At 47.1% G+C, this 23,052-nt stretch overlaps 1 long non-coding RNA gene across 1 annotated transcript in view; it reads left to right on the top strand.

The window, feature by feature from the left end:
* Window positions 1-4,206: 4,206 nt before the first annotated feature.
* Window positions 4,207-23,052, top strand: part of LOC138843695 (uncharacterized) — a 28,522-nt gene continuing 9,676 nt past the window's right edge. The window contains exon 1 of the long non-coding RNA XR_016213744.1: window positions 4,207-4,454. This is a non-coding gene — a long non-coding RNA (uncharacterized LOC138843695). The remainder of the gene's footprint in view (window positions 4,455-23,052) is intronic.

The raw sequence follows: 23,052 nt of genomic DNA, 5'->3' as shown, positions 1-23,052 counted from the left end.
CTGAGAGGAACTCAATTTCGGTCTTGAGTAGTAAAAATAAAGTTTACAATTGCAAACTGGGTCACTCCTTTGGGAGAGAATTACGTGGCAGGCGGCAGAAAACAGTTTCTACTCCCAGATCCAGGGATTCTGTTCACAGGAGTTCTTTCTTAAGGAAATAGTGCACAGGCCAAAGATAAACAAAAATGCTCACTTTGCTGCTGCCTCATCTTTAAAACGAAAATTAAAAAAACAACTTATGTCAAAAATATCAATCCTAGGGGAATATTTAGAAAGTTATGCTATACTGATCTTATGAAATAATAGTAATAAACTCACGGAGAAATATGGAGAGATGTACTGTAAAGCAAGTAAAAGCCATAAACGAAAGAGATTATTCTAATTGTACGTATATGATTATTACGTGTTAGAGGGAATAACAAAAAATGAGGGGAGGACATCCTGTTTGGTAGTGCCTGGGTTCAAGTCCTGACTGTGCTGTTAATGCTAGCTCCCTGATGATATGCACGCTGGGGAGGGGGAGAAGCAGGTAATGGCTCCAGTACTTAGGTCCCTGACACTCACCTGGGACACCTGGATTGAGTTCCTGGCTTCCAGTGTTAGCCAGCCCCAGTTCTGGCCATTGCACACTTTTGGAGAGCGAATCAGCAGATGAAAGTGTTTCTTTCTCTCTCTCTCTCTCTCTCTCTCTCTCTCTTTCTGTCTCTCTCTGCTTCTCAAATAAATTTTTAAAATTAAAAAAAAAAGTTTAATTAGGTAGTATGGTGCTTCGGGTGATATTTAAAATATTTTCTTAGATGATGTTTTTCGATGAAGAATGGGGCAGGCACTACTCTCAAGGCTCACATTAGGCATCGCATTTTCACTTTGGTAGAGATTGGATACATGAGGAGAAAATGGAAATCACTCTATTCAAAACAGCCTATGGATTTTGATGAAAAGAATCCACGCACCATGTGTGGGTCTCTTATTCTCAAGAGCTAATAGCTGCTGAACACCTACTTGGTGCCACTGTCCTCTGCTCTTAGAGCAGCCTTTTGTGGCAGGTGCTATTATTATCCCATTTTCCAGATGAGGTAACAGGTGCAAGGAGAGATAATGTGCCCGCAATAACGCAGCTAATTAGCAGCAGAGCTGGGATTTAGTCCAAGTCTGGCTGTCTCCAGGGCCATGTAGCTGTTGACTTGAAAACTCTTCGGGACCTTATTTCTCCCAGAGATCGCTTCTCTGACTAGAGAACCCTTGACCCCAGCTTTTTGTATCAATGGGGCTGCGTTTGATGACAAGGAAATAGAATCTGACTCGTAGGAGCACAGGCAAAGCGAAGGTGGTTATTCAGGAAACACGAAGGCCAGAGGTCCCACTGCCTGTGGCGCTGATGGGGTAGCAGCTCAGCAAAGCCATCGAGGGCCCTTGTCACCCTGCCGTCTTGCCCTTCTGCCATCTCTGTTGGGAGCGGGAGGGGTCGTACTGCTGCTGGAGGAGGAAGAGAGCGCTGTGCCTGGGATGCCGTCTCAGCAGAGACAACATCTCCCCAAGAGCCTTCCTACAGAAGCGTCCCAGGAACATCCCTGAACTAGGTTTTGGCTGGGGAGCCTGGCTGCCCGATTGCTTTACACTAGCCCGAGGTACACGGCTAGCAGGAGTCAACCAAGATGTTCGTTGCTCGCTTCTCATGGTTCCCTGATTCATTCGCATTTCTGTTTCTTCATCTGGAGTATCTGGGAAGTCAGAGGGATAAGGATTGCGCGTATCTCGTGGATCAGGATTTATGAGTTTGTCAGTTAGTGGGGGAGGTGGTGGCGTCGTCTTTTCTCCTTTGAAACCACGCCAGACCCCCACAGCAACGGAGTAACAGCTGGATGAAGAATGAGGAGCTGAAGCAGGTGTCTGGCCTAGTGAGTCAGACACCTGCAGCCCGTATCAGAGTGCCTAGGATCAATGCCTCCAGCTCCTGATTCCTGCTAGCGGAGACCCTGTGTGAAGTTCCTGCCACCCACATAGGAGACCTGGATTGGTGTATAAAAGTATTACTTATTTTGCTGTGTTGATTTTGTATCTCGCAACTTTGTTGAATTCTTTTATCAGTTCTGATAGTCTTTTGGCTTCCCTATGTACAGAATCGTGTCATCTGCAAGCAGGAATAAACTGACTTCCTTCTTTCTGATTTGTGTATCTTTTATTTCATTCTCTTGACTTATGGCTGTAGCAGAAATTCCCAGAACTATACGGAGTAAGAATGGTGAGAGCGGACATCCTTGTCTGGTTCCAGGTCTTAGTGGAAATGCTTCCAGCTTTACCCCATTCACTATGATGTTGGCTGAGGGCTTGTCAAACAGACTTTACTATGTTGAGATGTTCCTCCTATAACTAATTTAAGTTTTTTTTTTATCATGTAAGGATGTTGTATTTTATCAAGTGCTTTCTCTGAATTAATAGAGGTAATAATATGAATTTTATCTTTCATTATCTTGATGTGATGTATCGTGTTTATTGTTTTGTATATGTTGAACCACCCTGCATCCTGGGGATAAATCCCACTTGGTTAGAGTGTATGATTTTTTGAAGTGCTGTTTGATTCAATTTGCTAGTATTTTCTTGAGGGTTTTTGCATCTATGTTAATCAGGGTTATTGGCCTTTGGTTTTCTTTTTTGTTGTATCCTTGTCTGGTTTTAGAATTAAGGTATTGTTGGTTTCATAAAGTGGATTTGGAAAGGTAATCTCCCTTTGAATGCTCTGAAATATTTGAGTATTCTACTTCAGAGTTTTGTAGAATTCAGCAGTGAAGACAACTGGTCCTGGGCTTTTCTTTTTTTGGGAAATTATTTATTATTTACTCAATTTCATTCTTGGTTAATCTTAATGATTCAGTTTTGCTAAGTTATATTTCCAGAAATGTATTCATTTTCTTCCAGGTTTCTAAATTGTTGTCATATAGTTGTTCCTATTAGTTCCTAATGATACTTTATATTTCTGGGGTATCAGTTGTAATATCTCCTTTTTACCTTTGAGTTTATGGATTTGAATCTCCTCTCTTTTAGTCCTGGTGAGTCTGCTGGTTCACTTCCCAAATGGCCACAAGGCCAGGTCTGAGCCAAACTGAAGCCAGGATCCAGGAGCCAGGAGGTTCACCTCAGTCTCCCATGCGGGTGCAGGGGCCCAAGGACTTGGGCCATCTTTTGCTGCTTTCCCAGGCCACAGCAGAGAGCCGGATCAGAAGAGGAACAGCTGGGACTCAAACCAGTTGCCCATATGGGATGCTGGTGCTACAGGCTGGGGTTTTAACCCACTACACCACAGTGCTGGCACCCCTTTTTTCATTAGTTTTAAGAAATTTTCAAATTTCCCTTGTTTCTTTAGTGACCCAACGTTCAGTCAAGAGCATGCTGTTCAATCTCCATGTAGTTGTATAATTTCTTGAGTTTCTTTTGTTGCTAATTTCCAGAGATATAATTTAATTTTGTCTGAATTTGTTGAGAGGTATTTCATGGTCTATTACATAGTCTATCTAGAGAATACTCCATGTGTTTATGAAAAGACTGTGTATTCTACAACCATGAGATGGGATGTCCGGCAAATGCCTAGTAGGTCCATTTGCTCTGTAGTGTAGATTGACTCTGATGATTCTTTGTTCAATTTTTTCTCTGGTTTATTGGTCAGCCTATGGAAGCGGTGTGTTGAAATACTCTGATATTACCCTATTGGAGATTATGTCTCCCTTTAGATCTATTAACTTTTATTCACAGACATGATTTTTATTTAAGTGAATGAGCAACAGTCCCACATTGAAGACAAAGTGCTGGTATATTTTACTATTGTGTTTGGATATATACACACTACTGTTTTTTGGCATCTTTGGTTAAAAACATAGAAAGTACAATGTGACTAAGTTCTGTAGGCAGTTCTTGTTTAATCCTCTGGCTGTTACCCAGTTATTACAAACCCAAAACCCAAAGCTATAAAATATCTATGGGTTAAATGAATTCAACCTACAGGAATGTTGCTAGAGTGATAAATCATTTGTGTGAAACAATATAATAAGCTGTTTTAAAATGAAATTATTACTTAAAATTCTTCCACTTACATGCATTATCTTTATTTTCTGTTTCTAAGAGGCTTTGGTCATATGTCGACATTTTCAAAGAGTTGTATCATAATGCATATGTAGTACACTGTTGGCATTCATGAATTTGACATTCTCGATTGCAATTATTTGCCATGGGACTTTAGAGATGGTAATAATCTGTAATTTTCCAGAGGTTTGATTTTGAAATGGCCAGATTTCAGAGCTGGTATGCAGGGAAGTAAGAAATGCACAGTGAATGAACAAACCCAGGCCACGATTGCTGGGACTAGCATTTCAATAGAGCTTTTGTGCTTTCCTAGGGAGCTCGCCAGGAGCTTTCATGAGGTGATAAAGATGCTGTTTCTTTGCAGATTTGGGTGCATTTAGGTAAGTTCCCGGATGATGTAATATAATGCAATTCAGAACGTATTTTATTGGCAGAGTTTTGTTAAATTGATTTTATAAGCAAATCCTAAGTTCATAGATCGGTTAAGAGCCTTGAGGGGTTATTTAACATTTTCAGTTGCTGCCTCTAAAGGGGAGATTGTATGCTACCGTGGTTTCTGCTTATCTGGGAATTTGCAAAGGTATTGGGCCATATTCCTACAGTGTGTCAATAGTGTGCTGTATTCTACCATTTCACGTGACAATTTACCTTTCAGAACTATTTCCCCAAGGTGTTACATAATCCTTGTAAAGATCATGTTCAATAACCAGACAATATTCCATTGAGTTGTTGCATGGTCATTTGCCAAATCATTGCCCTAGTACCCTACATCTAGGCTGCTTTCAGTTTTTCACTATGAAGGATAATGTCACAGTGATAAACTTTGTGTCTTCTTTTGAAATATTTTCTTGGGCTGCACTCCTAGTGGCAGGTAAAAGACAATGTAATGTGTATTTTTATCTCTTTATATCATATATTGTTATATTGTTTTCCAAAAGATGTATGCAAATTTACAATGGGACCATCAGTACATTAATGCCATTTGAGTAAGTAGGGCAAAGTAGATGCCATGGTACATGATTTTTTTTTGTTTTTGGTGTTTCTTTCTTTCTTTATTTATTATTTAGTAAATATAAATTTCCAAAGTACAGTTAATGGATTACAATGGCTCCCCCCCATAATTTCCCTCCCACTATGTTTTGATAATATGATAACATGATAATTGATGTTTTCTTCTAGTTTAATGGACACAACACGGTTCATCATTTTTGCTTTATTTTCCAAATAGTTTGATCTGTGCCGCAGATGAACACGGTAAATTTTATTTAGAATTCAAAGCTCCCTTTGAAATAATGTATCTGTTCTTACTCTTGAATAGATTTCTTTGGCAGAGTCATCTTGGGATCTGGAGTTGAGTGTTTGAACCCCAACTCTGCTACTTATTTGCTGTGTGATCTTGAGCACGTTACTCAAGCTGCCTGGTCTTTGTAAAGTGAAGGCAGCCATGCATCCTCACGGAGTTGTCAGGAGGATTGATCAGTGCAGCACATGTGCAGAAGTGCTGAGCGCACTCTGAGAAATGATTCCATTCGACTTTCTTCACAACTCTATGGTTCTGGTTTGCTGTGGGGTTTGTAGCCCACCTGACCCTTGAGGGGCTTTCCATGGCTCTCAAGATAAGCCCTCAGCAGTGACCACCTCCTGGGTCTTTCTTTGCTCATTCCACTAATCTGACCTTCGCAGGGAGAGTCTTAAATGTGTTGTGCTGTTTCCACGTTCTATCTATGCCTTCCTACCAGCAATTCTCCCCCCAGTGCCACCACCAGCCTTCCTCATCTAGCAAAGTCCTAGTCATGCTTCCAAACATTGCTTCCAGAAGTCTCCCTGCCCCTCCAGTCTAACACTTCTCCCTTACTCCCATAGATCTCTACATGGATCTCTATTGTAGCATTTATCACACCATCCTAACACTGTCAACTTATAATTTTCCTCCCATAGCTCCAAACTCCATGTGGGGAAAAATAGTGTTTTATTTTCATTTCATTGTCACATTTGAAGCACAGTGCTTAGCCTGTGGAAAGTGTTCAATAAATATTGTTGAATGAATGAATCAATGCCTACATTACTCATGGTCCAAAGGTCTCAAAAAGAAAAAAAAATCACATCCACAGGGCACAGAGTTGTCATCACTGGGTGGGGCAGAATTGTAGAGAAAATGTCCATTCCCACAAGGACCATCAGGAAGGTGCGTGAGTTGCTCAGTTTCAGAATGTATTAGCACTTTGGCTAAGCCGCACCCAGCAGTCATGGTGCACAGTGGATTTGAGAGCTTCTCAGGACAGGGCATTGCTGTAGGGCATCCTGTTCAGTAGTGCATGATACACACTCTGAAGGCAAACCCTAAAGAGGAATCCCCAAATTACCAAGGGCAGTGGCTGTATTGGAGGAAGTGATTAATCCTTCAGGATGAGTATTTTGAAAGTGACAACGTCTATTTAGATGATGAAGCTGTGATGTAGTTGTCTGGGAAAATAAAGAGGCGTCTGTTTTGGCACATCTCTGGAGTGACGAAAAACCACATATGTAAGGACTATGGCTAGAGCGTGGTCTGGAGACCTGGGAATAAGTAAACCACTTGACTTAGACCTTCAAAGAAATAGGTGGAGAGCAAGCATTTCGAGCAGGGGAGGAATGAAAGTGAGCCCTGAGCTAGGGACCCAGGGAGGGGCGGTTGGGATGAGCAGAGGAAGTTAGGGAGCAGGGGGTGGAGCAGGTGGCTTATGGAAGGCTGGAAGGGTATCCCGAGAATGGCTATTGTTACTCCAGCTGGGCTACTGCACGACAGAAAGCCAGGGGCTGAGCCTAGAATTCTGCATAGCCCGAGAGAGGGCTTTGGATGCCTATGATTTACTGAAGGGGTTTTCTCCAAAAACAAACAAAGAGCAGAAGTGGGAGAGGGGAAGGCAAGGCATCTTGAAGGATCAGTCTCAGGTGGAGACTGGCCTGGCCTGACCCACTGCAGACATGGGGTGGTCTCTCCCTAACCACACAACAGCACCATTCTCATCTGGAGGCACAGGGGCTGGCCCTTTGTGCCAGTCATTGGCAAGTGGCTTTCCCTAGGGGCAGGATGTGGTTAACCTCCCTGGTGAGACAGTCTGCTCAGCCCAGGGCAAGCTTCCAGACCAGGGGAGAATCTGGGAGCTGGGAACCACCCATGTGCTAGCAGCGGGGCGATGAGAACCCCACATGACAAACAGGGTCTGCTCCCAACATGTCTACTACGTTTGTGGCTACAGCTGATGAGTTATCCCCTTCCCCAACTCCATGTGCCTGAATCCTTGCTCCCCACAGATGCTCCTCCTCCAAAAGCCGTCTGTGGTCTCAGACACCTGAAAATGCTCCATCCGTACCATCCATGTCTAGACAGTCCTCTGCCCAGTGTCAGGAATCACATCACATTCAGCTTTGTAGCGAATGTACTCCCGTATGGTGGCGGGTGCATGGGTGTTCATTGTAATTGTGCAGAGAACAATTGTCAACCGATGACACCGCAAACCCAGAGTGGCAAAGACTTTAGCTATAAATCCATTTTTTTTTTCTGGCTTAGCTGCTCAATGTGCTTGCTTTATTATCAGATCATAACACTGCAGAGTGTTTGTTGAGCTCTCTTTCCCCTGTGAGCAGTAACATAATCTTTTTATATCCATTTGCCTGTGTGCTATGAGAACCACTTACATAGGAGTGAAATTGCGATAACCCTGGAATTGCGATTTTGGGTGTTGTGGAGGAAGCTTTCAGAAAGACTTGCCTGGGAGTTACCCAGTGTCCAATCTCAGGTCAATGTTGGGTCTATGCGTTTAGCATTGAAGTGATGAATTTGACATGCCCACGAGTCCATGCATCTGCCACAATGTGGCCTGCAGCCAGGCTGTAATTCTGAGCTTGCCTTCTGGGCACTTTTGAGAAATCCCTGGAGAAAAGCCTGCCAATTGCTCACCAACAGTGCAGAGTAGCAGAATGCCAAGGGAGTTGTGCCAGGGAGCCCTCTTTTGTCCCTCAAAGTGCCCTGGCATTGCCTCCGCACTGCACATATAGGAGGAGGACACGGACAAGGTCACGCAGGGCTGCTAAAGGCGGCACCCGAGCCAGTCCCTGCGCAAGCTTCAGCTTGCTGAGTGTGTGGTAGAAGGGTGGGAAGCAGTGGGGGCTGGGAAGGAGTGTTTCTTTTGGCAGAGGACAGAGTTTTCTGTACATGTTCTTTTGGGAGCGCTTCCAGGATGATATGCATTTCATCACACCGTGGAATTTGATATATCCTGGGCAGGTTGGATTCGTGACTTAGCGGGCATATTTTAATCAAACCAATCTGTATAAAAATGTCATTGGCAGAGATGGGGAACAGGTACTCAACGAAGCCGCAGTTGCTAATTGTGATAGCGCTGAACTTTTCATAATCCACACCGTTGGAAAATGAAATATGTCACATACGCAATTTAGAGAAAATTTAATGATTCAGAAAAAAAAAACCCACAAGGAATTCTGATTGGCTTTCTAGACTTAAAGACCTGCATACAGTCAGGTGTTTTCCTTGAACTCGCCTGAGAGAGACAAACAAAGAAGTCATTTAACCGTAGGTGGCCAGGGTGCCCATTTGGGACCAGGTGCTGTTTGTGACGACAGGAATAATTAACTCTAGAAACGCTGAGCAGGTCATGGTTAAGGCCCATTTAAGTTATTGGCACCTGGCTCTTCCAAGACCCCTCATTCCAGCAATCGACTAACAGATGCAATCAACCCACGGCCCGAGAAGCTCAATGGGTACCGCCCTGACACGCCGGAAGCCAGCAACAATGCATCGCTCTCTTTTGCGTTGGTCTCTCTTTCTGTCTTTACCAGATGCCATCGGCCTCCGTTCCAGCCCCAGGCTGGTTAAACTAAGAACATGTTTCAAATGACTCCATGTACTGAGCATTTCAGCGTTGGCTCTATCTATGTTTCTTGATTTACATTTGTTAATTTTGTCTGACTTGGCTCACTTGGATTCCCTTGGACATATGATCCTTATGAATAAAACATTCAAGGGCCAAATGTTTGAGTGTGACAACTTGATGTGCATATTACTGGAGGGTGAGTGGCATAGAGCATACATGGGGCAGGTGCTGCTGTCACAGAGAAAGACCTGGGAACAGATGTGGAGTGGAAGGGACCTTCAAACCTGGGGTCCCAAGACTTTGTCCCACCACCAAGCCTGCTGTGAACAAGGTACTGGGTTAGCCATATTACCTCCCCTCAGGTTCACTGTAAAACCGTGTGCCTTGTGGTACCAGCACTCATGATTTTGCTGTCTCTCCCGGGGGAGGATTATGCATCCCTGCTGTACAGTGCCAGGTGTGGCCATGTGAATTTTGGCACCTTCCCTGTTGTCGAAAGCTCTCCATTCCTGCCCTATTGGCTTGGCTGGGAGAATTGCTTTGGCTGGCGAAAGGGAGTATAAGGAATTGTGCCACTATTGTGTGGACGCTTTCAGAGGCATTGTTGTTTCTGCTGTCTTTTCTCTCTGTTACTGGGAGGCGTGGGACGAACAAAACACAGAGAAAGTTGTAGCCGACTGATTGTGCGTGTGGGACAGGAATGAGAAACAGCCTTTTGTTGATGTCAACACCGAGGCGTGCAGGTTGTGTGTTACTGCAGCATCACTTGGCCTCATCTGCTGAATTCAGTTGGGATAGGGTGATCTGCCTGATGGGATTTTTTGTGAAAATTATTTAAAAGAATATGACAAGTGCATTGTATACCTATGATGTGCCAGGGAATGAGTTGTTGTTGTTTTAAGACTTATTTATTTATTTGAGAGGCAGAGTTATAGACAGAGAGAGGGAGAGACAGAGAGAAAGATCTTTCATCTGCTGGTTCACTCCCCAAATGGCCGCAACGGCTGGAGCTGGGCCGGTCAGAAACCAGGAGCCAGGAGCTTCTTCTGGGTCTCCCACAAGGGTGCAGGGGCCCAAGGACTTGGGCCATCTTCTGCTGCTTTCCCAGGCTATAGCAGAGGACCAGATCAGAAGTGGAGCAGCCAGGGCTTGAACCTGGCTCTAGTTTTTTTTTTTTTTTAATTTTTTATTTAGTAAATATAAATTTTCAAAGTACAGTTAATGGATTACAATGGCTTCCCCCCCACCATAATTTCCCTCCCACTCACACCCCTCCCATCTCCCGCTCCCTCTCCCATTCCATTCACATCAAGATTCATTTTCAATTATCTTTATATACAGAAGATCGATTCAGTATATATTAAGTAAAGATTTCATCAGTTTGCACCCACACAGAAACACAAAGTGTAAAATACTGTTTCAGTACTAGTTATAGCATTACTTCACATTGGACAACACACTAAGGACAGATCCCACATGAGAAGTAAGTACACAGTGACTCCTGTTGTTGACTTAACGATTTGACACTCTTGTTTATGGCATTAGTAATCTCCCTAGGCTCTAGTCATGAGTTGCCAAGGCTATGGAAGCCTTTTGGGTTCGCCGACTTCGATCTTATTCCGACAGGGTCATAGTCAAAGTGGAAGTTCTCTCCTCCCTTCAGAGAAAGGTACCTCCTTCTTTGATGCTGGCTCTAGGTTTGAACCAAAGCTCCAGCCTTTGCAGCCAACTGGGGAATGAACCATCGGATGGACGATCTCTCTCTCTCCTTTTATATGTAACTCTGACTTTCAAATAAATCTAAAAAAAAGTTTGCCAGAGTTTTGATAGCAAGTGTCGGGGGGGGGGGTCCAGGATGGAGAAAAGGGGGAACTCGAGGACCCTTCCTGCCCATGCAACATATGTCTCCTACACTGTGTGTTTATAATTCTGACTCACAGAGAGCAGCGGGTTAAGCCACCGCTTGCAACACCCACATCCCATATGGGAGTACCTATGGAATAGTCCAGGCTATTCCACTTCCAATCCAGCTCCCAGCTAATGCACCTGGGAAAGCAGTGGAGGAGGGCCCCAGTGCTTGCACCCCTGCACCCACGTGGGAAATCTGGATGGGGTTCCTGGCTCCTGGCTTGAGCACGGCCCAGATCTGGCTGTTGCAGCCACTTGGGGGAGTGAATCGGCAGATAGGAGATTCCTCCCTTCTCTCTCTTTCTCTCTCTCTCCCTCTTTCTCCCTTTCTCTATCCCTCCTTCTCTCCCTCTGCCTCTTTCTATCCTTCCTCCCCTACCACCTCTTCCTGCCCCTCCCCCTCCTATGCCTTTGAAATAAATAAATCTTTTTTTAAAAAAGATTTATTTTATTTTTATTTGAAAGACAGAATTACAGAGAGAGTAATTACAGAGACAGAGAGAGAGGTCTTCCATCCGCTCGTTCACTCCCCAGACGGCCGCAATGGTGGGAGCTGTGCTGACTCGAAGCCAGGAGCCAGGAGCTTCTTCCAGGTTTCCCACGTGGGTGCAGGGACCCAAGGCCTTGGGCCACCTTCTACTTCTTTCCCAGACCATAGCAGAGAGTTGGATCGGAAGTGGAGCAGCCAGGACTAAAGCCGGCGCCCATATGGGATGCCAGTGCTTCAGGCCAGGGCTTTAATTTGCTGTGCCACAGTGTCGGCCTCCAAAATAAATAAATCTTTTAAAAAAACCCAAAACACTGACGTGGATGGGGTTGTTGCATCTCCCCCGGGCTTGCTGCTGGTCCGGCCCCTCTGAGTGTGGTGTTGCAGGACAAGCTCTCCAGGAACATCCTCGGGACAACAAGCTCTGATGTGGAAACTGAGTCAGATTCTCCGCCCCGGTCGCTGCACCTGTCTTCCTAAACCCTACGTTCTTGGTTACGTATGGAGACTGTCTTCCAAAGAGCTAATTAGAGAGGAGAGGAAGATTTCCAAAGATTATGTTAATAACAATGTGTAATAGACCTATGACACTTGCAAGGGATTCTGCCTGGGCTGTCACACATTGCTACATTTGGGGAAAGACCTCTTAACCTTTGACATCCCCCCCAGAAAATGCTGAAACAACAGGGAGTAGAAAACCACAAATCCATCACGATACAGATGCTGGGCAGCCTTATAGACTGAACCATATCGTCCAAACACTCATGACGATGTTTTATTACAACTGCACGTGGTTGCTCGCAAGGAGTCAAACCCATCATCGTCAATGCTCCTAGAACAAAGGCCATCTGGCCTTTGACAGTTTACCACTTGATAAATGGCTGCTTTGACGTTAATGCAATTCAAAGAGCTGCACGGTGTTCCTCTCACTGGGGGCGGTGCAATTATGAGGAAGACAAACCGGCTCAGAGCCCTTCAGGAAGGCTGCAGGGGGATCTCTGGAGCTGGGACGGCTGCAGGGATCCCTGCCCCATCTCATCTCTATGCCTCATCCGGAAGGTTCCGCCTTCTTTTCTTGAAGCTCTCCCAGCTAGTCTGCAGCTTCCTCTCTCCGTCTTGCCTAACTGCGTGCCGCTGTACTGATGGGACCCTATCTGTGTGACCGTGCTGGTTCCTGGTGTGTGTCAGCTTGACTGGGCCAGGGGAGGCCCAGAAAGCTGCCACATTATTCTGGGTGTTCCTGTGAAGGTGTTTCTGAAGGCAATGGACATTTGAAACGGTAGACTGAGTGACGCTGGGAACTGTTCTCACCCGACCAGTTGAAACCTTACGTAGAACCAAAAGACCGAGCCTCTCCCAAATGAGACTTTGGATGCAGACATCAACTTTTTCCCTGCTTTTGACCTCAAACTAAACCATTGACTTCTCCAGATCTTCAGCTTGCTGACTTTGGATCTTGGGATTTGTCAGCCTCTGTAAACGCATGAACCAATTCTCTCTAATGTTGTCATTATCATCTATTAGCTATCACCTATCCATCATATATGTAATCTATGCATCACTCCATCTGTCCACCAGCCACCCTATTGCTCTGTTTCTCTGGTGGTATAGCTTCAGCTTCATGGGACTTCACCTGCACTTTCTAGGCCCCAGGAGCAGTCCTATGGCAGAGAGCACCTGCGTGTGTTCTCAGCCCAGTGACACTGGTCCAATCAGCTCTGCCCAGGGATCGTGTGGCTCTTGGGCCCGCCTCCCTCAGAGTAAGGCCAGAGCCAGCTCTGAGGTGCTGAGGGCGAGGAACAAAAGTAGCATTGGCACGGTTTTCCTCTGGAAGGAACACACCTAACTTCTGCTCTGTAGACTCAAAAAGAGGTTTTGATATTGTTGTGAGACCACCATGGGGTTTCCATCTCTGAGTGTTCTGGCACACCACATGGCATGACGTCACTTTCAGTGTGTTCTTGCAAGTGTACTTTGTCCCAACACTGCACCCCTGGAGCTCTGGGCAGGGTCCTTGAGAATTCAGGCTTATTACCAGCTCTGCTATTTATCAGATTTGTGGCAAGCCTCTTCGTCTTATGCAGCCTCAGTCTTCTCCTCCATAAAATGGGGTTAACATCCACTGCAGGAGACACCATGAGATGGTGTTGGGCAAACCTCCTTAAGGATTTCCTTGGATGTAAGTATTAAGATCATCCAGGACATTCTAACTAGAAGGTGTTACGGAAAATAGAGTTGCAACCCTTCATTGCACAGATAATGAAGCTGGGGTCAGAGATATCATTACTGCCATGGACATCCACGATGAGTTTCACAATCCTATGGTGTGTTCTGCTCTGACCTTCCCACCCTCCCCAAGGCGGCTTGTTTTCTTAGCTGGAAGAGTCAGGATCCCCAGGCTCCCTCACCTCCCACTCCTTTTAAGGACCTTCTTTGCTTCCCCTGGGGCCACTTGTTGGACCCCAGCTGAGGTCAGATACAGGATCTTCTTCCCTTATAAGGAAGCCAGAGCAGTCAGCTGCCCTAGGAGGGCAGACTTGCCAAGGGCAGGCACTGGAACGCCTATGGCAACCGTCAAAGGCTACAGCTCGGACAGAGGACTAACTCAGGCAGCAGGAAGAATGCCGACCGCCCAGGCGCGCTGGCTCTGTGGCCAGGTCGTGTCTTGTTTTTTCGAATGTGCAGTTGGGCAGAGGCGAGCCTGGGATGCCCAGCAAACAGCTTTTGATCTAAGGCCATGGTGGTTTCTGAACTCCGCCCGCAGCGCTTTTAATCGCTCCTGGCTCCGATTTCCCAGGTTAATTTCCTGACATCTAAGGAGCTTTGTTTAGCGCCTGTAACTTCCTGCCTTTTATGTCAGAGCCTGTGAACTGAATCATGGAAGGAGCCAAGATAACCCAGGCTAGGGGCAAGCCTTGGAGACTTCTTATTTTTATTTTCCTTACTCACACCCTCGCCCTCTGTTGCTGTTTCCCCCTGATAGGAACACAATAGCAGGCTCTTATGTCAGACGCCAGCGAGGTCCGGGAACAGGTTGAGTCTGGGTTCGTGCCTTGGCAGTGGGGAGGTCGGGGTGAGGATGAGGATGGGGGTCTAGGAGGGGGAGGGGAGCCAGGGTCTGCATCTCTCTCACCTCTCCCCACCATTCAAAGCCAGAGTGCTCCTGCTCAGAGTTGGCTCAGCTGTTTGTCCTTGATGTGGGCGAGTTCTAGGGGCTTCTAGAAGCTTCTGGACAGCTGGACTTTGGCTCTTTGACTTCGTATCCAGGATGCCCCGAGCAATCAGACACCTAAATGAGTGTTTTTGAGTGTGGCAGGTGTTGCAACACTTGCCTCTCTCCAGGGACTGTGGGGAGGCCAATTAACATTGCAGACACCCACACAGTGCAGAAGTGTGAAGCAGTGAAGTTTGGGAAGTCGAATGTAAGGGAAGCAAACAGGTCCTTTTCACACAACAGAGGCTGGATTCATTCACCACCGAGGACTTGCAGGGAAGCCCTCTACCACTTAGGAGTCGTTTAGAGAATATTACATGGGAAGGGACCTCAGAAAGCATCCGCAACAGGGGCTGGCGCTGTGGCATAGCGGGTAAAGCCACCACCTGCAGTGCCAGCATCCCATATGGACGCCAGTTCAAGTCCAGGCTGCTCCACTTCCCATCCAGCTCTCTGCTGTGGCCTGAGAAAGCAGTAGAAGATGGCCCAAGTGCTTGGGCCCCTGCACCCGCATAGGAGATCTGGAAGAAGCTCCTGGCTTCTGGTTGGGCTAGCTCCTGCCATTGCTTCATTTGGGGAGTGAACCAGCAGATTGAAGATCTCTCTCTCTCTCTCTCTCTCTAACTCTGTCTTTCAAATAAAAATAAATAAATCTTAGAAAAAATAAATAAATCTTAGAAAAAAGAAAGCACCTGAAATTGAGGCAGGAGCCCTGTCGGCTGTATCGTGCTTTGTTTTCATAGCCACAGAATCCCCCGTGCCCAGGGCAGCCAGGCCACCAATCAGGGCTCAGCCTGTGACTGGGACTCCCCACCTCCTGGTCTGTCACCCTCCTGTCCCCCCTGCCTGCCTCAAAGACACTCCAGCCGGGTGGGCTGCCCTGGAGACATGCCTCAGAACGCCCCATGAGGTGATGGGGGAGCCCAGGTGAACACCAGTAGCACCCCTGCGGCCATCCTGGGTGACTGGGAAGCCAGGCGGGGAGGGCCCTCCAGACACAGCTGGGTGGAGGCCATCTGAACACCCAGTGACCGCAGGCCAGCACCAGATGCTCTTGGCCGTGCCCCACCCCCTACCTTGTGGGGCTGCCTCCAGAGGACGCTATTAAGAGGATGAGATGGAGCCCCGGGTTAACCATCTGGAAGTTGTACCTTAAAATCTACTGACCCAGGGGTTAAAATAAACAGGGAAATCCTAGTCAGAAACAAAATTGATTTTCAGTTCAGGAGTCCCCACTGATCTCTTTCTCCCTTCTCCTTGTCCCCGTTTTTTTTTTTTTTTTTCTTTTTTTTTTTCTCAGTTTATTTCTGTTTCTGGCACACACATGCACACGCACATGTCCAGGCTGCTCCCCAATCCCCCAACTTAGATCCATCTCACTGCATTCTTTCCCATCACCAGCAGGCTCGTAGCTCCTGCCCTGCAGCGCAGGTAACTCCTGGGTAAAAGGGGAAGACACGGCCGAAGAGAGAAACTGATCTATATTGAAATGATTGACTTGAGATTGTCCAGAGCCTCAAAGGAAAGTGTAGAGGAAGTGCAAAGAGGCCATTTGGATTCCCAGGGGGACAATGCGGTAGGTGCCGAGGGGACAGTGGTGTCATTGGCCAGGAGCCCAGGAACAATCATTTGACAAAGCAGAATCGTGTGGAAACAGCTGCTATTACAGGTGCCTGCTGCTCCCACCTAGGCCCACCCCTTTTCCTGTCGAGGGCCCCTTGGTGAACTCCCTGAGGGTCCTGGAGCCAGGTGGGCGTGGACAACTCCAGCCAAGCTCAAGTTAGGTGCTGGGGTCAAAATAGCAGGCAAGGACGAAGAGAGAAGGGAGTGGGACATTTCCTCTCCCTTGAGGCCATGGTGGTGGAGACCTGCCAGTGATGAGAGTCCAATTCTAGAACCTTCTTAAGCAAGACACTTTATAGTCTTGAAGTCAGGACTTTCCGCGCTGGGAGAAAAAAAGGTTGCTGAGGTTAGGTAATGCCATGATTCCTAAATTAATGCTTATTTTTCACTACTTTCCTATTTCCTCTACCACCTAGCTACCTCCCAGGGCTTTCACAAGAATAAAGAGAACACGGGTAATTGCTGTGAGTTCCTTAAAAGGAAAGTGCTATATAAACAGAGTATTTTTATGTGTGCATATAAACTAGGTCTTCTCTGATGAGCGGTGTCTTATTCACAGAGCTAAATAAAACAGGTCTGCTTGGAATAGTAGCAATCCCGGGAGACCCGAGTAGGGCAAAACACTTGTGTTTGGGGAAATATTAGTCGAAGGGAAAACTGTTTCTAGTGGCAATGTTTTTTTTCCTCAACTGTGGAATCTGGTTTTCTACCTTATTCTACTTTAATGAGGTTCCCCAAGTGGAGTTGTCCACTGTCTACTCAGAATAGCCCATCATAGTGTGTAGGTAAATGTTTAACAACTGGCTGTTGGGGCGGCGGCAGGGTTAACTTGTAGTTTGCGCCCATTTTCATGATGCAAATACTTACCATGGCTGTTGTCAAGCTGTTGTGTCCAGTGTGACTGGTGTAGAGTTGGGAAGAGGTGCATGCTGGGCCACCATTGTGTGATTTTCTTACCAGCAGCTAAGATGGACCTGAGCAAGCTCAGGAGCACAGATGAAAAAAAAGTGCAGAAAAGTAATTAGGAAGTGATGGGTTTTGAGAACTTGTAAAAATATATTTAGTGGAAAGTTCCTATAATTTGGTTTCCTAACAATGGTTGCATTAACTGTGGGCTTGCAAAATTTCATGAGACTGAGCAGTTGGCTCTCGGGCTGGTACAAGTTGGCCCAGCCTGCCCTGGCTGAGCCGTTGACCTTGGTACTGCCTGTAGGCTCTGAAGCTTCTGGCCTACTTTGCCAAGCATCTGTTGGGCATTTTCACCTGGATGTCACACTGTGACAGCGAAATAAATGACAAAGAAAATAAATTCCTCTTGTCCCCTCTAGCATTCTTTTCTGACTTTATCCCAGTTGGAAGTCTTTTTTTTTTTTAATTTATTTATTTTTTTTGACAGGCAGAGTGGACAGTGAGAGAGAGAGACAGAGAGAAAGGTCTTCCTTTACTGTTGGTTCACCCTCCAATGGCTGCCGCGGCTGGTGCGCTGAGGCCGGCGCACCGCGCTGATCCAATGGCAGGAGCCAGGTGCTTCTCCTGGTCTCCCATGGGGTGCAGGGCCCAAGTACTTGGGCCATCCTCTACTGCACTCCCTGGCCACAGCAGAGAGCTGGCCTAGAAGAGGGGCAACCGGGACAGAATCCGGTGCCCCGACCGGGACTAGAACCCGGTGTGCTGGCGCTGCAAGGTGGAGGATTAGCCTAGTGAGCCACGGTGCCGGCCCCAGTTGGAAGTCTTCAAGTCACCTTCATCCCTCCTTCTCTCTCGATCCTCCCACTTGCTGGCCAGAGACACTCGTCTTCCTCTGCAACATCTCACAGGCGTGGTTCTCGAATTCAGCTGCGTAGGTATGGTTTCACCCCTGGGTTTCCTGTTTCAGGTGGTCGGGGGGTACTGCCTGGGCCTCAGTGCTTTGGAAGTTCCCCAATTGGATCCGCTGTGCACTGGGGCTGACAGTCATCACCTTTCCATTCTGGAGAGTCCCGTAGAGTGAAGCACCACCTAGGAGTCCAAGACCTGGGTGTGAACCCTGGCTTTGGCACCGCTAGAACTCTCTGAGCTTCTCTTTGGGAAACTTCCACATAAAGTTATGTAAAAATAACTTAGCTGGGTGCTTGACTACCTAAAAGTCAGATTCCTACTTCATCTCTCAGCAGCCTATGAATCGATCTTGTCTCTCGTTGCTCCCCAGTCTCTCTCTATCTCAGACACCACTGCTAAAATGATCATTTTCCAAAGTCAAATCTCCCCTTCAGCTGCATCAAAACCTGTCCCACTTGGCTTTTCCTTATGGCTCTCAAGGATTTCACCCAATGGACTTTCCCAGCTTCACCATCTACCAACAAGAAGGCTCCTGTCCACCAGCCTAGAGCCTCGGTGTCGCACCTGCAAATCCATCTTAGGCTTTCACTCCCTTGTCTTTCCTCCCTCTGTGACCCTGAGACATGCCCTGAGATCCTGAGCCCTCTTGGTTCCTCTCTGAGCAAAACCCCTGCCTGTCCATACTCACTCCTTTCTCAGCTGCCAGGGAGTCTCTCCTCCACCACCACCCTGAGGGATGTCTTCTTTGTCCAGGTTGCCTGCATCCTTGCTCTCTGCCCCTGGGGTTCGAGCCCCTTGTGCTTCCCTCATTGAATGTAGAAGTCTGTAGCCCTCCGGGTGACAGACAAGGACTTCTCTGTACGCACAGCCGGCTCTTCCTGGGATGCGGCCAATGAGGGTGGCTAATTACGCAGAATGACAGTCAGTCTTACAACTTGGAACTGTCATTTTCTCAAACTGCACAGATTAGAGGGAGAAGGATTTGACCAACAAACTCTGAGGTCCCACGGCCACTCTTTTAGGCTGGACAGGGCTTTCTTATGGCACCTCCTTCCCCCTTCTGCTACTCTAATCTGCCCCGGTGGGGAGTGTGCCCAGTTGGACCTCAGTTCCTCCTGGGCAATCAGACTGAAGATCCTGGCCCTGACCACCCAGTGCACCAGTTCTCACTCTTACCCTGTGTGCCCCAGGCTCTCAACAATCTGGAAATGCTGAGACAGACAAAGGTCCTTGATGGTCAGTCTGTGGTCTTTCCTGCCAGTTATTCCTGGGAGAACAGCAAAGGACAGGGCAAGGCCTAGTACTAGCATTGGTCCCACTTGTATTCCAAAGGAACCTGTAACTGATACCATCAACCATAACAGGAAGTTGTTAAACTTTATAGCAATTGATTTTAAAATTGCTTTAAAATGAAAGCAACCACCTTTACCTAGGCTATGTGATATCCTGTTTCCATACAAGAAATATTTTGGGTTGAATAGGGTCTAATTTCTCAGACTCCTGTGTTTAGGCCTCTTGCATTCCATTTCTTAGCCCAATTATTCCTCGTGTCATTGTCAGTTGCCCTCATTGGAGATCATCCAATCACTCTTGACTCCCTTCTTGCCTCACCCTCTGAATCTAAGCAGCCTCCTGTTGACTCCATTTTCTGAAGACCAAAAGCCTCCATTTCCACCACAATTAACAACTAATTCCAGGTTTTCACTATTTCATTTCACTATTTTATCCATGGTACAAGCTTTTGACCTTCCCTCGCCATTTCAAGGTTTGCTTGCTGCCAGATAAGTCTCTCTAAAATGCGGTAAGTCATAGCCATGCCTAAATTCTCTCTTATTTTCCCATCCCCCAAAGAATTAAGTCCAGACCCTTTAACGTGACTCACATCCCTTCTTAACTGACCCCAACCCACCATATCAGCTCATAGCTACCCCATTTCCTCCTGCTTACCCTGCACCCTAGACGCAGCCGACATCGAGGGCTCGCTGCCTTTGGATCTTTGCATCTGCTCTCCCCTTGCCTGACCGCCTCCCCTCTCCTTTCGCTTCTGAGCCTTCCAGCACATCTGCTGAGGTGCAGCTCCGAGGTCATTCTCTACAGACAGGGACTTCCTCCTGGGATGCCTCTGACAACATTAATGATCTTCTTTGTGTTCCCACGGCCCTTCGTGCAAACCCGCTTCAGCACTTGACAGCCTTCTTTTAATTATTTGTTTTCATTTCTGCCCTCATTCAACTGGAGTAGTCATCTTGGTATTCCCCACAGGCCCCAGAGAGAGGAAGGCATTCACAGATGTTTCTGGAGTAAACAGGTGTGTTTCCTGTCTCATGCTGTCCATCTCTTGCTTGTCCTCATGTGTGAGATATGGGCCGGCAGACTAAGCAGAACGCACCCAGATCGGACAAAAACATTCATGAGCATTTTAGAGGCCTGCTGTGTGCTCAGGAGAAAGCTCCTCTGAGATCCCACGTGACAAAGCGAACCAGAGCAAGCCGTGGCAGGCAGGTGACAAGTCCAGCCTTCACCCTCAGAGAGTCTGTGTCTGGAAAACCCTTGTTGATTTTAACTCAAATATTAGTCACCCGTAAAATGCTGCCAGGAATCTCTCTGGGGCTGGGCCAAGTCCCAGAACATGTGCAGATTGTTTTCTGAGCCGTGCTGTGTTAAAATAGCAATTCCCCGTTTGCCTCAGGTGTAGAGTTAGGTTCACGGTTCATTGGATAGTTTCGGAAAATACAAACGAGCATTCCAATCCCTCCTTTCCCCACTCACATGGGAAGTTGTTTGTCCACACGACTCAGACCGAAAGAGAACGGACTGCTGGTCATGGCCATTCTGTCTTCTCCTGGCCCTCTCCCCAAAGACTCTTGTTTAAACTCTCGTTGTGTTTGAGTGTCCATAAAGCATCACTTTTCAGGGCAAACCCACGCTAGTGTTGGGGAACTTGGGAGCCCCTGATAGGAGTACAGTCCTGGGCTCCCCTTGGAGATGAGGCCAGATGAGGCTGTTTCCCAAGAGGCCATTGGTCTAACCAGATTGTAATAATGAATAAATGAGTGAGCAAAGGAATCTCTCCTCGTAACTTAGAAAAAGAACTTGAAACCCAGCTCTAGGGTTAACACTATTCTTGCCTCTTATCAACCTCCCCCCTCCTTCCCTCCAGAGGGTCATCCACCCGCCTTTGGGCACTGACCTGTTGAGGGCTCTCTATTGTAGTCTACTTTACCAAATTAACCTTCTGTGTTGGACTATGAAAAAAGCCCCAATGACTGTGTGCAAGATTGAAGAAGACTGGATGGCTCTCTGATGGATTCAGTCCGACACAGGAGAAAGAGCATGAGAGCAGGTGAAAGTCCAGGAGGGATGACAGAGTAGAAGACGCCTTCATTCCCCACATTCAAGGACGTGGCATCCAGGCAGGGAGTCACTCGGCAGCCAGGGGGCCTTCATGCTGTAGGTGGCGTTGACAGGGTGGAAGTTGGGGGGAGACCGTGGCAGGTGCTGACAGGGAGGCGAATCTGGCGGAGTTTTGCCAGATTCTTGTAGAACTCCAGCAAGGGCGAAGCAAACAGATCCCAGTCATGGGAAGTTGCTATTCCAACTCCATGTCATCAAGTAAATGGCCAAGGGAGACTCCACACATAAAGGCAATGCTGGCCTCGTATCTGCCTGGCAGCTATTGGTAATCTTTCCTTGTCAGAAGCTTCAGGAACAAGAGTGCACGTTCATGAAAACAGTTGTGTTTGGAAACTGAAAGGCAAGTGGTTTGCATAAACCAATAACTATTCTGTGGAATGGTGAAAAGTTGTAGGTATGAGGAGTTGTGTGTGTGTGTGTGTGTGTGTGTGTGTGTTTTATTTGACAGGTAGAGTAACAGATAGTGAGAGAGAGAGAGAGAGAGAGAGAGAGAGAGAGAGAGAGAAAGGTCTTCCTTCTGTTGGTTCACCCCCAAAATGGCCACCACGGCTGGCGCTGTGCCAATCTGAAGCCAGGAGCCAGGTGCTTCCTCCTGGTCTCCCATGCGGGTGCAGGGCCCAATACTTGGGCCATCCTCCACTGCCCTCCCAGGCCACAGCAGAGAGCTGGACTGGAAGAGGAGCAACTGGGACTAGAACCCGGCGCCCAAATGGGATGTGGGCACCGCAGGTGGAGGATTAACCAAGTGAGCCACGGCACCGGCCCAAGGAGTTGTGGTTTGAAGTATGCTACACACAGAGAGGGTGCAGCCACTACCTACCAACTAAGCGGCTCAGCTGGGCCAAGCTTCCTTTGCTCGCCTCTTGAGGCACTCAGGATCTCATGGGAGGTTTGTTATCCTGATTCCTAGATAGGAAGTGCTAAGATTCTCTTTGCTGGCCGCACCCTGATATGGAGTTAGAGGTTCACGCAGGGCATAGTCTTGGCCACATAACCACATTATTGTGCCAAATCAAACACCCAAATTATAGAGTGCAGAGTCACACTGCTTGTCTCACCTGATCCTTACTGCAGCCTTCCTAGGGTAGACCAGATGCTCATTCATTCACCCATTCATTCACCCATTCAACATTTACTAAGCAACATGGGCCAAGTTTGGTGCTAGATACTAGAAACATTGCAAGATAGGCCCTGGCTTCAAGATTCTCAGAGCCCAGTAAGGAGACAAAAGAATACTGACTCTGAGGTCACAGCATGGAAACATGAGACTGGCAGTGTCCAGCGGATGCTAGAACACATCAGAGGTACTGGATCCAAACTTGAAGGAGAGGCCAGGCAGGCTCAAGTTGATCTCAAAGGACAGGTGGGGCTGAGTCAAGCTACAAGGAGGCTGGGGGTGGGTTCGGGTTCCAGATGTGGGAATAGTATTTGTAAAGATATAGGAACATGACAAAATGTGGTAACTGGGAAGCAGTACGTATCTGGGGTGACTAGTACAAAATAGGTGGGATTCTGGCGAGAACAACAGAGAGGATTTTAGCTTCAAAGACCTCGGCTAATGCACAACTTTTTTTTTTTTTTTTTTTACTTTATTCTGCAGTAATAGGAGCAGTTCGTTTGTTTAGAATATTGAGCTGTGT

Source organism: Oryctolagus cuniculus, chromosome 9, assembly GCF_051225735.1.
Source record: "Oryctolagus cuniculus isolate XC-2025 breed Fujian yellow rabbit chromosome 9, ASM5122573v1, whole genome shotgun sequence".
NCBI classification, from domain to species: Eukaryota; Metazoa; Chordata; class Mammalia; order Lagomorpha; family Leporidae; genus Oryctolagus; species Oryctolagus cuniculus.
This window is presented reverse-complemented; position numbering and strand designations above follow the sequence as displayed.